At 39.5% G+C, this 14347-nt stretch overlaps 1 protein-coding gene across 6 annotated transcripts in view; it reads right to left on the bottom strand.

Annotated features, from left to right (window-relative positions):
* LOC135717513 (uncharacterized) overlaps positions 1-14347 on the bottom strand; it is a 99773-nt gene that overhangs the window by 80496 nt on the left and 4930 nt on the right. For 5 of the 6 annotated variants that reach the window (XR_010520322.1, XR_010520323.1, XM_065239632.1 and 2 more), the window contains 3 exons: positions 13832-14252; positions 13600-13691; positions 11932-12023 (listed from right to left, as the gene is read on the bottom strand). The gene's annotated coding sequence lies outside the window, so the exon portion shown is untranslated. Of the gene's footprint in view, positions 1-11931; positions 12024-12163; positions 12296-13599; positions 13692-13831; positions 14253-14347 lie in introns of those variants that run through there. The other variant, XM_065239634.1, reaches the window with a different exon arrangement.

Genomic DNA, 14347 nt, shown 5'->3' with positions numbered 1-14347 from the left:
TTATGCTTTGGCATAATTAATTTATTAAATTTCCTTTCCATCGCTGAAAGCCCGCACCTTTCCCTTAAGACCCCTCATTACATTTTGTGCAATGGTGGAGCCGACCTTTTTGGTCATTTTCATCCATTCTTTCTTTAACTCCAGCTCGTTCTTAAACACCTTGGACGATTTTCGAACTTTGGCCTTCGTTATGGCCCAAAATCTTTCCACCGGACGAATCTGTGGTGAATTTGGGGGGGGTTGGAGGTTTTTGGTACAAAAACAACGTTATTGTCTCTGTACCAATCCAACGTCGATCGCGCGTAATGGCATGATGCCAGGTCCGGCCAAAATAATGTTTCGTCTCCGTGGGATCGCAGGAAGGGCAACAGACGCTTCTGGAGGCACTCGGTGCGGTAAATTTCACTGTTGATGGTACCCATTGTGATGTACGGTTTACTCAATTTACCGCATTGGCATATGGCCTTCCAGAGCAAGTATTTTTTGGCGAGTTTGTCCACTTTCTTCTTCCTTATGTCTTCCGGAACATCACACCGTGATTTGGCAACGTAGAACTCCAGCCCCGGTATCTTCTTTGCGTCTGTCTTGATGTAGGTTTCGTCATCCATAACCACACACATCGGTTTCGTTAACCACTCTCGATACAGCTTCCTTGCGTGGGATTTGGCCGCCGTGTTTTGTTGATCACGCCGGTTCGGTGCCTTCCGGACTTTGAATACACGAAGCCCAGCTCGTTTCATGGTTTGCTGAACGAACCAGGCGAAACACTTTGCCTTCAGAGCCGCGTCGCGAATCGAAAGGTTCGGATTACGCTTGAAATAATCCAACACCTTCCGGGCCTTCACAGGGTCAGCTGTCTTCGATTTTCATCCACTTCCAGCCCACCGCTCGGTCGTCTGGGACTTCTTAAACGATTTTACCGCCCGAGAAACAGTTGTATGGGTGATTCCTAGTTGTCTTCCGATCCATCTCATGGTCGCAGTCGGATTTTCCATGACGGCGCGCAAAATTCTCCAGCGATTTTCTTCTTGTTTCGACGACCACTGAACCGATTGTTATGAAATTTTGCACATGTAAACAATTCACTCCAAACTAGCTATACCCAGATTTTCATCCATTTTTACCCACGGATAAAAAAGTTACACACGGATAAAAATGGTGCATTATTTTCGAGTACAAGCCTTAGATAAGTTTTAGTTTTAACTTTCAGTTTAAAGATTTCAATTGTTATACTGACATGCAGGTTTAGAAAACCTGTTTTAAATACTGAATTGCCAAAGCAGGAACAATGTAAACACACATAGCTATATATCAGAACAATTAAGGCTGGTAAGTTACTTTAGTAGCTGGAGCACCTATATGAAAATGAAATGTAATTAAAGAGTAATTTGTAACCGTAATAATGCCAACCGTCGATTAATTTCAGAGTGCTTGATTAATAAATGTTTGGCGGCGAAAAGGACGATGATGGCGTGACTCTTGGAGTGCGAGAATGGATATTGTTACCGATCCACTTGAAATAGACAATTCATCTGACTGAATTTCTAGATTTGATTGACATCATTTCCTAGTAAATAGCTTATGCTGGTTCTCATTGAAAACTGCGAGTAGTTTATTCATTATAATAAAAAAAATTAAAGGGTTGTGTCCTAGGCACGACCGCAGTTTGACGTAGAACCACGCAAAATTGATGTTTGTCATGCATTTTTGACTTTTATACTTATTATTATGAATGGGCGGGGCAGAACGTTTCTTTTGTGCAAAATATGAAAAAAAGGATGGACTTTGGATGTTAATCTAATTGCATATATAGAGGTACCAGATATGTTTTACAGTTAGTTGTTGGTAATTCATCCAATGTATGAGGAGACATAAGCAATTTTTTTTTTGAAAATTTTGGCTCTGCGTGTTAAAAAATGTTTTTACTTATAAGGGGCTGTTCACTACGTTGACTACGTAGACAGAGTTGTCTTTTCAGAGTGTTGTTAAGGGGGGTGGTAGGGTTGTTGTTAGGGGGGAGGGGGTTTTACATACATAATTTTCCAAGTCTCATTCTCATTGTGGTGATCATGGTCACGCCGTGATGCCCCTTAAGCCGCTGAATTAGACCTAGTGACACGCCGTCCGAAGCGGTAATGAGCAGAGTCAGTAGTAGTAAAATTCTTCTTTATTTTGATTTGCTATGTGGTTTACAATTGCTAACCCCTAAAGCTTCAATGATTTTCAGTTGGAAACTCGGCAGAAGCCGACAGCAGATGTTTCTCCTTACAGCAATGGCCACTCCTCCTCCCCCGGAGCTGGTTCGATCAAGTCTTAGAAGCCGAAAGTCAGGAAGGTAGACATTTACCTCCGATTTCAGGTGGGTTTTAGTGATGACGGCAATGTCTATGTTACGTTCATTGAGGAAATCAACGAACTCAATGATTTTGCTCTTGAGCGAGCAAGCGTTCCAGTTGGCTATTTTGATGGCTTCACGGTCCATACTTTTGCACGAGGGTCATATCTGCACAAAGCTGTTCAGGTAGTGTCTTGGTGGTGCGCAAGATTATGATCACCTCAGTCACGAGGATCACTAGTTCGTCGCTTGTGAGTGGAGAATTGTCTTCTGACTCACCTGACACAGCACGGGCGTACGATAATCCCGGGGCAGTAGAGCCATAGCTCGGCTGGGCCGCAGCATCAGTGAGGCGTTGATGAACTGAACGGTGGCTGGGACCCACTTGATCTGATGTTGGATTCACAACGGGGGGGCGTTGGTTTAGTGGAAGCGATGCTAGGTTCGGGACCATACGACGAGCCGGAAGTACAGGAAATGTGTCCTTGTTGACAATTGGAGCACGATTATTGCGGTAGCGACCAGGTTGGTTCCTCGTGGAAGCCTGTTGTCGGATCTGGATGAAGGCCGCTCGCTTGGGACAACTCCTATCGCTGCCCAGATGGTTAGAATTACAGTTCACGCATTTAGGTTCAGCTTCTTCTTCCTTCTTGCAGGCGGTAGTATTGTGAGCCCCAGCACATTTGCCACAACGAACCTTAATGTGACAATTCTTCGTACCGTGCCCAAATACCAGACAATTAGTGCACTGTGTCACGTCACGGTGCCTAGGGCGATACTGCTCCCACTGAATCACGATGTTGAACAGCGCGCGAATCTGCCGCAGAGCACCCACACTGGTGGAGTCCTTATCGAAGTGCACCAGGTACAACTGGTCCCGGAATGCACTGGTTTCATCACGTCTCGCAATGAGAAAAATGTTGATTGGCTGCAGATGAAGGAGCTCCAATTCCGCTTTAATCTCCGCAACAGGGAGATTTGGAAGACCACGGATCACCATTTTCAGTGGTTTGCTTCCAGGGACGTCGTGAGTGTAGAACTCAAACCGGTTCAGCTGAAGAAAAGTGCCAACAGTGTTGTAGTCCGCCAGCATCGAGCACAAGATTTTGATCCCCGTGCTGCACAGCTTCAACAGCGGATGGATTTGATTTTTAGCCAGCTCATTCTCACTCCGCTGAGCAACACGAGTTCCATGATCGAGGTGAACAGTGGGGGCACTTTTTCCCGTTTATCGACTGGATCTACATCTGCTTCTTCGGGGAGTGCCGAGAACGGAATCAACCTTTCCGTGTGGTTGCTGCCACCAGGTTGCTTGCGAGGCCTTTTCGGGGCATCCACACTTTGGCGACCCATCACCTTTTGTTTTTTCAACGGGTGAGTGGAGGCATTCAATTGTTGCTCCACTACCGCCGATTTAGCGACTGCCACAAGAGAGGCGAGAACTGACGACACGTTGCTAGCCAAAGCGAAAACTCTCGACGGGTACCACGACCGACTTAAAACACCGAACTACTCGAGAGAGCAAACGAAAAGATAACCGGACTGTACAGCTTGATAGTCAAGCAGTGAATCAATAATGAGCAGAGTCAGGAAAGCAGCGCTGTTTTATATCTTTTCAGGTTCAAGCAGAATGATGTGCAACCAAGTGGTATTCGTTTATGATGACTGGGTTTGGGGAAAACGTTTAGTTATTGAAAATAGTGATAAAATTATCATTAGCGCATTTTTCAAAACTTTTTGATTAAAAATTGGAAAAGTATTTATTTCAGCAGATTCGTTAAGTAATATCCCATCGATTGGCGTACTTGGATTTTAATTTCATCTCCAAATGCGTTCAAAACCTAATACTATTTCACCACATGTATTTTTTTCATTTGTACCCCAGTATAATCGACAAAGACGTAGTTCTACGTCAAAAAACTAGCATTGTTAACATGAATTTAAAAATAGTTTTATTATTGAGCCACCGCCTAAAAGCAAGTCACATCAACACTGGATCCGGGAGGAAAAAGGAGAGGATGATGTGAGAAAAGAAAAAAGATGGAAGATAGAAGGCTTGGATAGCAGATTACCGAAGGAGCGATGGACACTCGAGTCGGGCATAGGAAACAAACCAGAAGCTAATAAAAACCCTCGCATTAAAAGGTTCGATCGATACGGTGAAGCTCCGAGGAGCAGCATAGTGAGTTGGTGATAAGATTACCCTAAGGAGTAATCCGGTGATTACACCAATAGCCCGAACACGGAAAAGATCGCGATTGTGAGGTCCGTTTTGTACCACACTACACGGTACGAAGTCAAGTAAATTACCGTTTGACTCACGACTCACTTCACCATCCTGTACACTGTTTCCCAGCGTGCCAGCAGGTGAATTTCATCCCGAACACCTCAGCTTGCGATCTACCGCTAACGATCCGCCGAGGTAATCCTTCTTGGATATCGATTTGGAAAATTCCTCTTCGATCCTTCAGATTCTTATAGCTTGGAAGTCGATTTGGATAAAAATTTACTGCCCCCATGGCGCCTAAACGCAAAAGAAAGGGGCAAACTCTTGATCCCCCTTCTGATGATATTAATTTGAGTAATCAATTTGATTTGCTCACGGATGATGAGAATGATCCATCATCCAAGAAAAATTCTAATAAACTTTCCCGGCTTAATGCCAAGAAGGAAAAGATTGCTCCTATTGTGATAACCACCTCCGATTTCCATGCTCTTCGCATGGAACTTTTGAATTTCGTGAAAGTTAAGTTTTCACTACAAATTGGACGTCGGGGTGAATGCCGTGTATTGGCTGAAACCTTGGATGGATTTAAATGTCTTCTCAAGTATCTTACTGAGAAGCAGCATAATTTTTTTACTCACGACACCAAAACTGAACGTGTGTTCAAGGTTGTCATGAAAGGACTACCCAGTGGTGAATTCCTGGATCAGATCAAAGATGAACTGGCAAAATTACTTGGAGTTGTGCCACTCCAAATAATCAAAATGAAAATGAAATCCCGTCCTGGCGATTCGTGCAACGGAATTTCTAATGATTTTTATTTAGTTCACTTCAAGTCTAGTGAACTAAACAACCTTAAAGCCTTAGAAAAAGCTAGCCTTATACTCCATGTCCGAGTGAAGTGGGAACACTTCAGAAAGACTGGAGGACATTTCCAAAACCTCACCCAGTGCCGTAAGTGCCAGGGATGGCGTCACGGAACTAAAAATTGCTACATGCCAGCTAAATGCATGAATTGTGGTGATTCCTCTCACGCAAAGGAAGACTGTCCTGTGAAGGAAGATCCTAAGAAATTTAAATGTTCAAATTGTGGTGAACAGGTATAAATTCCTCTGCTGCTAACAACGGTCAGCGAGAAACTAATTCTACATTCGTACCCGTAGGTACAAATATCACCCCTGCTTCAAATTTTTCATCTGTACCTACTCCCCTCCCAAGCAACATTTTTTGTTTTATTTAAGTTTTATAGCAGTTGATATAACCAAATTATAAAACCTTCACTGACGACCACATTGCTTTAACAATACCAAATAGGAGCATAAATTTAGTGCGCCATATGAATACTAAAATATAGGGATATTTTTAATTTGTCTGCATTAGCACCATGCATTAAAGAGTCATTCAAAGATTATCTATTTAGTACAAAACTGTTACTACTGTTGAGCAATAACCAGTCACATATTATTTAATTATACATAGATGTATGAAAGTGTTTTATTGCCTATCAATTAAAGCGTAATTATTCATACTGTGTGAAATTTGTTCATACGGCGACATTTTTTTCGTTATAACATGCTATTCCTTAAAAATACCTCAATATAACATATTCTCCTAGATTGGAATTCTATAGCATAACATAAACCTAATGGTTGTATCTTAGCATTTCGTAGTCCAAATTGAGAGCGTTAAGTTATATTTAAGCTATATAACTAGCTTGCTAGTTTTATTCAGTACAGCGAATCAAAACAAAACAAAAACCATGACCACCTGTCAAAAAGTCAACATTCCAAGCGATCCTCCTATTTTCGCTTGTAATCAAGATGTAAGAAATGCTTATTGGATCCACTAAAAGCTTTTTCAATACAAGGTTTAAAGCCGTGATGTCAATACTGGCCATCTCCAAACGGATTTAGTGAAACTGTCTGCGTTGCTTTAAGAAGGGTTCGTGGATCTTTCGGAAGTGTATCGGAAAGCCGCTTGTTCAATATTTTTAAGAGCTCCTTCACCGTACTGTGCCTTATGTAGGGATCGTATAACTGTAGTTCCTCCAGGAGTTTCATATTTTTGATCGTCTCATCTTCATCGTGTTCAGAAGCACTGAAGGAGTTTTCATTTCATGTATCTGAATAGATTTGTTTTTTATAATGACAAAAAATTTCAGAGTATTTTTTGTTGTAGCAGTATATTTCTTATCGGTGAATCTTAGGCCTCTGATAAAGATGATAGTTGTAATGAAGCTTTAATGAAGGTCTAAGACTGCTTCAAGTTTTATATCGGTCATAAAAAGTGTACCATAAAACATAATTGTATGTTTTGTTTTGGTTTTATTCTTCAGTTATAAGTAGTGATGCAGAACCACCTTACAGCTACCGTTAAAACTATGAAGTCTGAGTTTTAATTTAGTAGTCATAAAACAGTTTTATAGACGACTTGAAGGCCTGATTTTATGACAAGCACACAAAACCGTAATACAACCACAGGCTGGAAGGGATGCTATGATAAAACAATGATAAAATAAGAATAAATCTTCCAAGCATTCAGATTGTTACTTGGGCTCGCTGCTAACAATGTTCAGCGAGTTAATGGAGCTACCTCTGCTGCTATTGCAGCGAGCAGAAATCAAAATTCTAACCAACGAAATTCTAACGGAAATTTTGACAATTTTGACTTAGGAAGCATTACTGCCCATAAAATGGAATTTGAAAATTAATTGCCATGATTTCTGATATGCTTAAATCTAACTCCATGTTTAATGCTATTCAAACTGGAGTAAAATTTGCTAATAATATTGTCATGACTTTGAATTTCAGTAATGGATTTTAAAGCATTAAATCTTTTAAATTGGAATGCTCGATCTCTTAAAGATAATGAAGACGAGCTATTTAACTTTTTGAGAGTTCATAATGCCGTTATAACTCAAATGTTTCTTAAACCTGACTATAAGGTTAAGAAGGACGCAAATTATTTCATTTATAGAAATGATCGTCTTGATGGACCCTGTGGTGGCGTTGCCATCATTGTTCATAGACGAATCAAACATAAAATTCTTTCTTCATTTGAAACCAAAGTTTTTGGAACTTTGGGAGTTTCTGTTGAAACAAAATTTGGACAACTTACGTTTTTAGCTGCCTATTTGCCATCCCAATGCGTAGACCAGCAAAAGAATTTTCTCAAGGGTGACCTCCAGAAACTTACCCGTCTTAGGTCTAAATTCTTCATTATTGGTGATTTTAATGCAAAACACCGCTCATGGAATAATGCTCAAAGCAATTCCAATGGTAATATTCTGTTTGATGATTGTTATTACAGAGTATGTCTCCAAGTCTACATACTTCAAGTCTCCGCGTACATCGTACGGGTTAAGCAAAAGATGTGCGTCTTTCTTTAAAAACTGTCGCATTAATGGCCCTTCGCTCATTTTCAACTTCTATTCAATTTTCATACTGCCATACTCTAACGGAACTATCCACCTACCCTCTTCTAAAGATCTTTCTCTAGCTAATAAATTATCACACTAAAGCTTCATGTTAGCATTTCCAACCAACTCTGAAAATCGCTAATTTCGCGTATGAAGTAACATAAAAAACACTTAAAATGTATTTTTTCTTCTTATTTACAAAAATGGAAGATTTCTCCCAACGCTTCCAAAACTCAACTTATAATATTTCCACATAAGCCTAGAGCTTCGTTTTTGAAACCTAGCAGTATTCACGGAGTTCCAATTTCTCGGTCTTGTCAAGTGAAATATCTTGGATTAGTGCTTGACCAAAGATCACATTGAGGGCATTCAAGCCAAATGTAACAAATATATAAAATGTTTGTATCCTCTTATAAACAGGAAATCCAAACTTTGCCTGACGAATAAACTTCTAATATTTAAACAAGTTTTTAGACCGGCCATGCTTTACGCTGTGCCAATATGGTCTTGTTGTTGCACTACCAGGAAAAAAGCACTTCAAAGGATTCAGAACAAAGTTCTGAAGATGATTTTGAAGTTGCTTCCCTGGTACAGTACTACCGAAGTGCATAGAATGTCGAATGTTGAGACTTTAGAACAAATGTCCGACAAAATAATTAATAATTTCAGGCAAAAATCGTTGCAATCCTCAATTGCCACGATTAATTCTCTTTATACTTAGATAAGATTTACTTTTAGTTTTTAGTTTTAAGATATCAATTGTTATACTGACATGCAGGTTTAAAAAACCTGTTTAAAATATTAAAATACTGAATTGCCAAGACAGGAACAATGTAAAAATACTTAGATATATATCATAACAATTAAGGCTGGTAAGTTACTGTAGTAACTGGAGCACCTAGATTAAAATGAAATGTAGTTTATTTTGAATTTGGAACAAATAAAGAGTTAAAAAATATCAGGAAATAGGCTTTAATATATGTAATTCAAACTTAAAAACACTTTCCAATTACCTATATTTTTGATCGAAAGAGCCAGCATGTTTGGCAGATGAGGGTTTATTGTCCAGTCGTTATTTCATTTCGGCACAGCAAGGTAAGTGATCGGTTGTTCTGACTCCTCCCGAGGTCAGTGGCCGACCCTGAGAAATTTGAATTATAAGGTGAGCTAGTGACAAAAGAGGCGTGTGTTGCTCACCCCAGACGGCCTCCAGGGCTTGACCAGAGGTTAGGGGATCTTGGACTTGGTTCTTTTGGCCCGTAACTTTCAATTGGCCCCAATTGGGATAATTTTTTCTGAACCTCGGAGTGACTCGAGAACAATTCGTCACTTGTTTCGATTTTGATTTCATCATTTATATATATAGCTTGCATTACCTTGACGATATTGGATGACTGAGAATCTGTGCAACAAAAGAACGTTCAATCATTGCCGGTTGAGATAGCGAATCAATCTTCGAAAAATCTTTCATTTCTCGCATCTACTTGCATCGCGCATAATATTTTTGCAGGGAATCTTCAGAATCGTCATCAATCTTCTTTCAATCGACTCAGCGTGTGCGCAGCAAAGCACAGCAAAACACAATTTTCCCTACATCATAGATAGAGTCGCCCCCTCGACTCAGAGTTGAAAAATGTTGAACTTATATTTTGAAAATCACTATAAGTAACACATCAGTGCAAAAATGTTCACTGAAATTCATTCTTTCTTTCATTCTTGACACAGGTTGTTATCTTTTTCATTCAACACGCGTGAACTCTTGTTGTTAATCCACGATTGTCGGTTTAGTTCCCTCTTATTTATATTCTCTATATGCAGAACATTCATTTCATCTAGGACTCAGGGAAGATACATATAGAAAAAAATCAGATTCATTTGCGCACAGTATTTTTTTTTTCATAAGGAGTAATTTGAAGCGTGCGCAGCGCAGCAAAGAAACTGGTAAGGAATAATGGTATATAACGCATTCCAGGGTAGAGCGCAATTTTTCATTTTATTTTGAGCTTTTCTTGGCATTTTTAATCCAATTCTAAGATTTAACATGGTGCATTTTGAGTTCAGATGCTAAGCAAGAAGTGTTGCTTGATAAGTCAACAAATAAGTTACGAACAAAACCTCGAAAAACACAAATGAAAGTCTGCTCGTGCGTTCTGCCCAGGGGGTGCGTTATGTACCATTGTCCCCTATGTGTTGGTTATGATTTTATTTTATTTTTTCTCCTCTTTCTCATACGTCAACACTAAAGAGATATTCCCAGGTATAAATTTAGGCTCTTTAGGCTCTGAACCATTTGGTGGATTATTTTAACTTTTGGTTAAAATTTGACAGATGAAAAGTTATCGATTAACCCTGCTATCCGAGCATGGTTATTTCTGACAGACAAGAAGTTAAATTTTGACAACCGTGGCTCGAAAACCGGTCGATCGACAGCACGGGGATTTTCGTACATAGAAAATAACTTTCGAAATGTCACTTTTAACCACGAGTTAAATTTATCTCGGCAAATGGTTCACAGCCTTAGTCAACACCACTGCACTGCTTGCTTTGTTATATCGTATCAACACAAGTCAAGCTGAACATTGCATTAGGTCCTAAGAAACATTGGCAGATTCTCTTCATCGACTTTCTCTTTGTATCCCCACGGCCATGTAAAGACATTCCCCGGTATTTTCAGCACACAGTTCGATAAAAGAAGCTTTTATCTAGCATCTAATACGACAAACAAAACAAGAAACGGTTATGTGCTCATGTTATTAACGAAAGAGAAAGTCGACGAAGAGAATCGAGCAATGTTACTTAGGACCTAATGCAATGTTCAGCTTGAAGTATGGTCTAGTGAATTTTTCGTCTCTTTCGTTTTCCCGTTGTGTGACGTCAGCTCTGTAAAGCAGCGGGAGAGTAATAGAGATGACAAATTCACAGGGCCATACCTGTGTACATCTGATTGAGTAAAGATAAACGATGAGAATGACGGTACATCCTTCACACTTTTATTTGGAAATAAAAAATAATACTACCAAGATAGTTCAACTTGTTTTTCAACCAAAATTGTTTTTTGAGGTGCCGCGTTGCTATGCTTGAAACATTCATTACGTAAATATTAAGTGAAATTAATCAATTTTTCAGTCCTTGTGACATGACAAGATGAACGTGAATTATTTCCTGGTTCATTCTCATTGAATCCAAATACGAAATAATATGGAAAGATTGCGTGAAATATCAAATGCATAAGGAGTGAAAGCAAAAATCATTAGCGCCATTGTCGTTCATTGGGTGGAAATCGTGGAAAGATGCATAATGAATTCCGTATTGACTCACTTCTCGCGGCGTCAGCAAAATGAATTTGATTTTTTGCAACTCTGCCTACACTTATCTCGGCACGCATGAGAAAGAATGTGAACTGGTTGAAAAACGCAAATATCGCACATACAGCTAGCGAGTCGCCAGCAGCGCGCCCACTGACCGCCTGGCGGACTCGGCGTGGCGCTTTTTGGTCGACGTTGTTTGGCGTTTGAAAACATCTCCATTTTTGTTACATGCGTCATTTTCGATTTCGCAATGTGACCTCCATAGGTCAATGAGATCATCCCAAATTTGAGTTCAATTTACTTATAAATAGCAACAAGTGTAGGTGCTCAGCAATGAGATTTTTTTTTGAAAACCTCAAAATTTCGCCGGAAAATGAGGAAAATTGACGAAAATTTTACCCAGTACCGATAAACTGAGAGAATCCAATCTTACTTTTCTCATATACGGGATTTTTTTCCTAGAAAAACCTGGAAAAAACTAGAGGCAAATTTACTCGTTGCTGAGCTCCTGCACTTTTTGCGATTTATGAGTAACCTGAATTCAAATTTTGGTTGATTTCATTGGCCGTTTGTAAAGTTAAAAAAGGCGTAGCTCCACGTAAAATAAAAGAAGAACAAACACAAAAAAACATAAACTGCTACCTACCCTTATCTCGGCGCACAACGACGATTTTGATGAGCTAATGATGGTGACGTGGCTGTGAACGGCGGCTGCTTGAAGCACTTTGAAATTGAGCACTACAGAGAAAAAAAAAAAGTTGTTGAATATTACATACATCGGTAGTGTAATGTAAATCGATTTTACTATGTACATCGATTTTGCGAACAAAATTACATCTATTGATGTAATATTGTATGTATCAGCTTTTTGCTATTACCTCATTATTTCATACATCAGCTTGAATTACATTGATTGATATTATATTTTTTTGCTGTGTATATTTTAACTGTATTAATTTTAACAGAGCGAAAAAAAAACTGAACCACCTTGGCCCAACGCTCGACTGAGAAAGAATGTGAACTGGTCGAAAAACACAAATATCGCACATACAGCTGGCAAGTCGCCAGCAGCGCGCCCACTGAAAAAGCGTGCACGTAAAAAAAGAACAAACACAAACATCACAAACTTCTACCTACACGGTGTTTCGCGAAAACCCATTAATTGAGTTCTCCAAGCAGGATGTCACGAACACTACACTAATAACATAATTTTACACACACTAGCCTATACTGTCATGTGCGCGGTAAGAATCAAACATCCATTTATGAGTAAAAGTGAACCCATTGTAAATAAGAGCGGCACCACTAATTAATGAGTAATTCATTATGCCAATTATGTAGTAACTGTTAGCAGAAACTCATTGTTGTTAACGTTAATTTTGTTCAACCAAAATTGTTTTTTGAGGTGCCGCGTTGCTATGCTTGGAACATTCATTACGTAAATATTAAGTGAAATGAATCAATTTTTCAGTCCTTGTGACATGACAAGATGAACGTGAATTATTTCCTGGTTCATTCTCATTGAATCCAAATACGAAATAATATGGAAAGATTGCGTGAAATATCAAATGCATAAGGAGTGAAAGCAAAAATCATTAGCGTCATTGTCGTTCATTGGGTGGAAATCGTGGAAAGATGCATAATGAATTCCGTATTGACTCACTTCTCGCGGCGTCAGCAAAATGAATTTGATTTTTTGCAACTCTGCCTACATTTATCTCGGCACGCATGAGAAAGAATGTGAACTGGTTGAAAAACGCAAATATCGCACATACAGCTAGCGAGTCGCCAGCAGCGCGCCCACTGACCGCCTGGCGGACTCGGCGTGGCGCTTTTTGGTCGACGTTGTTTGGCGTTTGAAAACATCTCCATTTTTGTTACATGCGTCATTTTCGATTTCGCAATGTGACCTCCATACGGTCAATGAGATCATCCCAAATTTGAGTTCAATTTACTTATAAATAGCAACAAGTGTAGGTGCTCAGCGATGAGATTTTTTTTTAGAAAACCTCAAAAATTCGCCGGAAAATGAGGAAAATTGACGAAAATTTTACCCAGTCTATCAGTAGTACCGATAAACTGAGAGAATCCAATCTTACTTTTCTCATATACGGGATTTTTTTCCTAGAAAAACCTGGAAAAAAACAAGAGGCAAATTTACTCGTCGCTGAGCTCCTGCACTTTTTGCGATTTACGAGTAACCTGAATTCAAATTTTGGTTGATATCATTGACCGTTTGTAAAGTTAAAAAAGGCGTAGCCCCACGTAAAATAAAAGAAGAACAAACACAAAAAAAACACAAACTGCTACCTACCCTTATCTCGGCGCACAACGACGATTTTGATGAGCTAATGATGGTGACGTGGCTGTGAACGGCGGCTGCTTGAAGCACTTTGAAATTGAGCACTACAGAGAAAAAAAAAAGTTGTTGAATATTACATACATCGGTAGTGTAATGTAAATCGATTTTACGATGTACATCGATTTTGCGAACAAAATTACATCTATTGATGTAATATTGTATGTATCAGCTTTTTTTCTATTACCTCATTATTTCATACATCAGCTTGAATTACATTGATCGATATTATATTTTTTTTGCTGTGTATATTTTAACTGTATTAATTTTAACAGAGCGAAAAAAAACTGAACCACCTTGGCCCAACGCTCGACTGAGAAAGAATGTGAACTGGTTGAAAAACACAAATATCGCACATACAGCTGGCAAGTCGCCAGCAGCGCGCCCACTGACCGCCCAGTGGACTGGACGGATCACCGGCGTGGCGCTATTTGGTTGACATTTGGCGTTTGAAAACTTCTCCATTTTTGTTACATGCGTCATTTTCGATTTCGCAATGTGACCTCCATACGATCAATGAGATCATCCCAAATTTAAGTTCAATTTACTCATAAATCGCAAAAAGTGCAGGAGCTCAGCGATGAGTAGATTTTCCTCCTATGGAAAACCTCAAAAATTGACAAAAAATACTCAGTTTTTGGAGTAGTACCAATAGACTGACGGCGGTGAGCTCCAACTCGGATTAACTTTTAATACCGTTCCT

This window comes from Ochlerotatus camptorhynchus, unplaced genomic scaffold, assembly GCF_037179485.1.
Source record: "Ochlerotatus camptorhynchus isolate MF236.1 unplaced genomic scaffold, CSIRO-AGI_Acam_v1.1 ptg000060l, whole genome shotgun sequence".
NCBI lineage: Eukaryota > Metazoa > Arthropoda > Insecta > Diptera > Culicidae > Ochlerotatus > Ochlerotatus camptorhynchus.
Note: the sequence above shows the minus strand (reverse complement) of the source record. Positions and strands in the feature narration are given on the sequence as shown.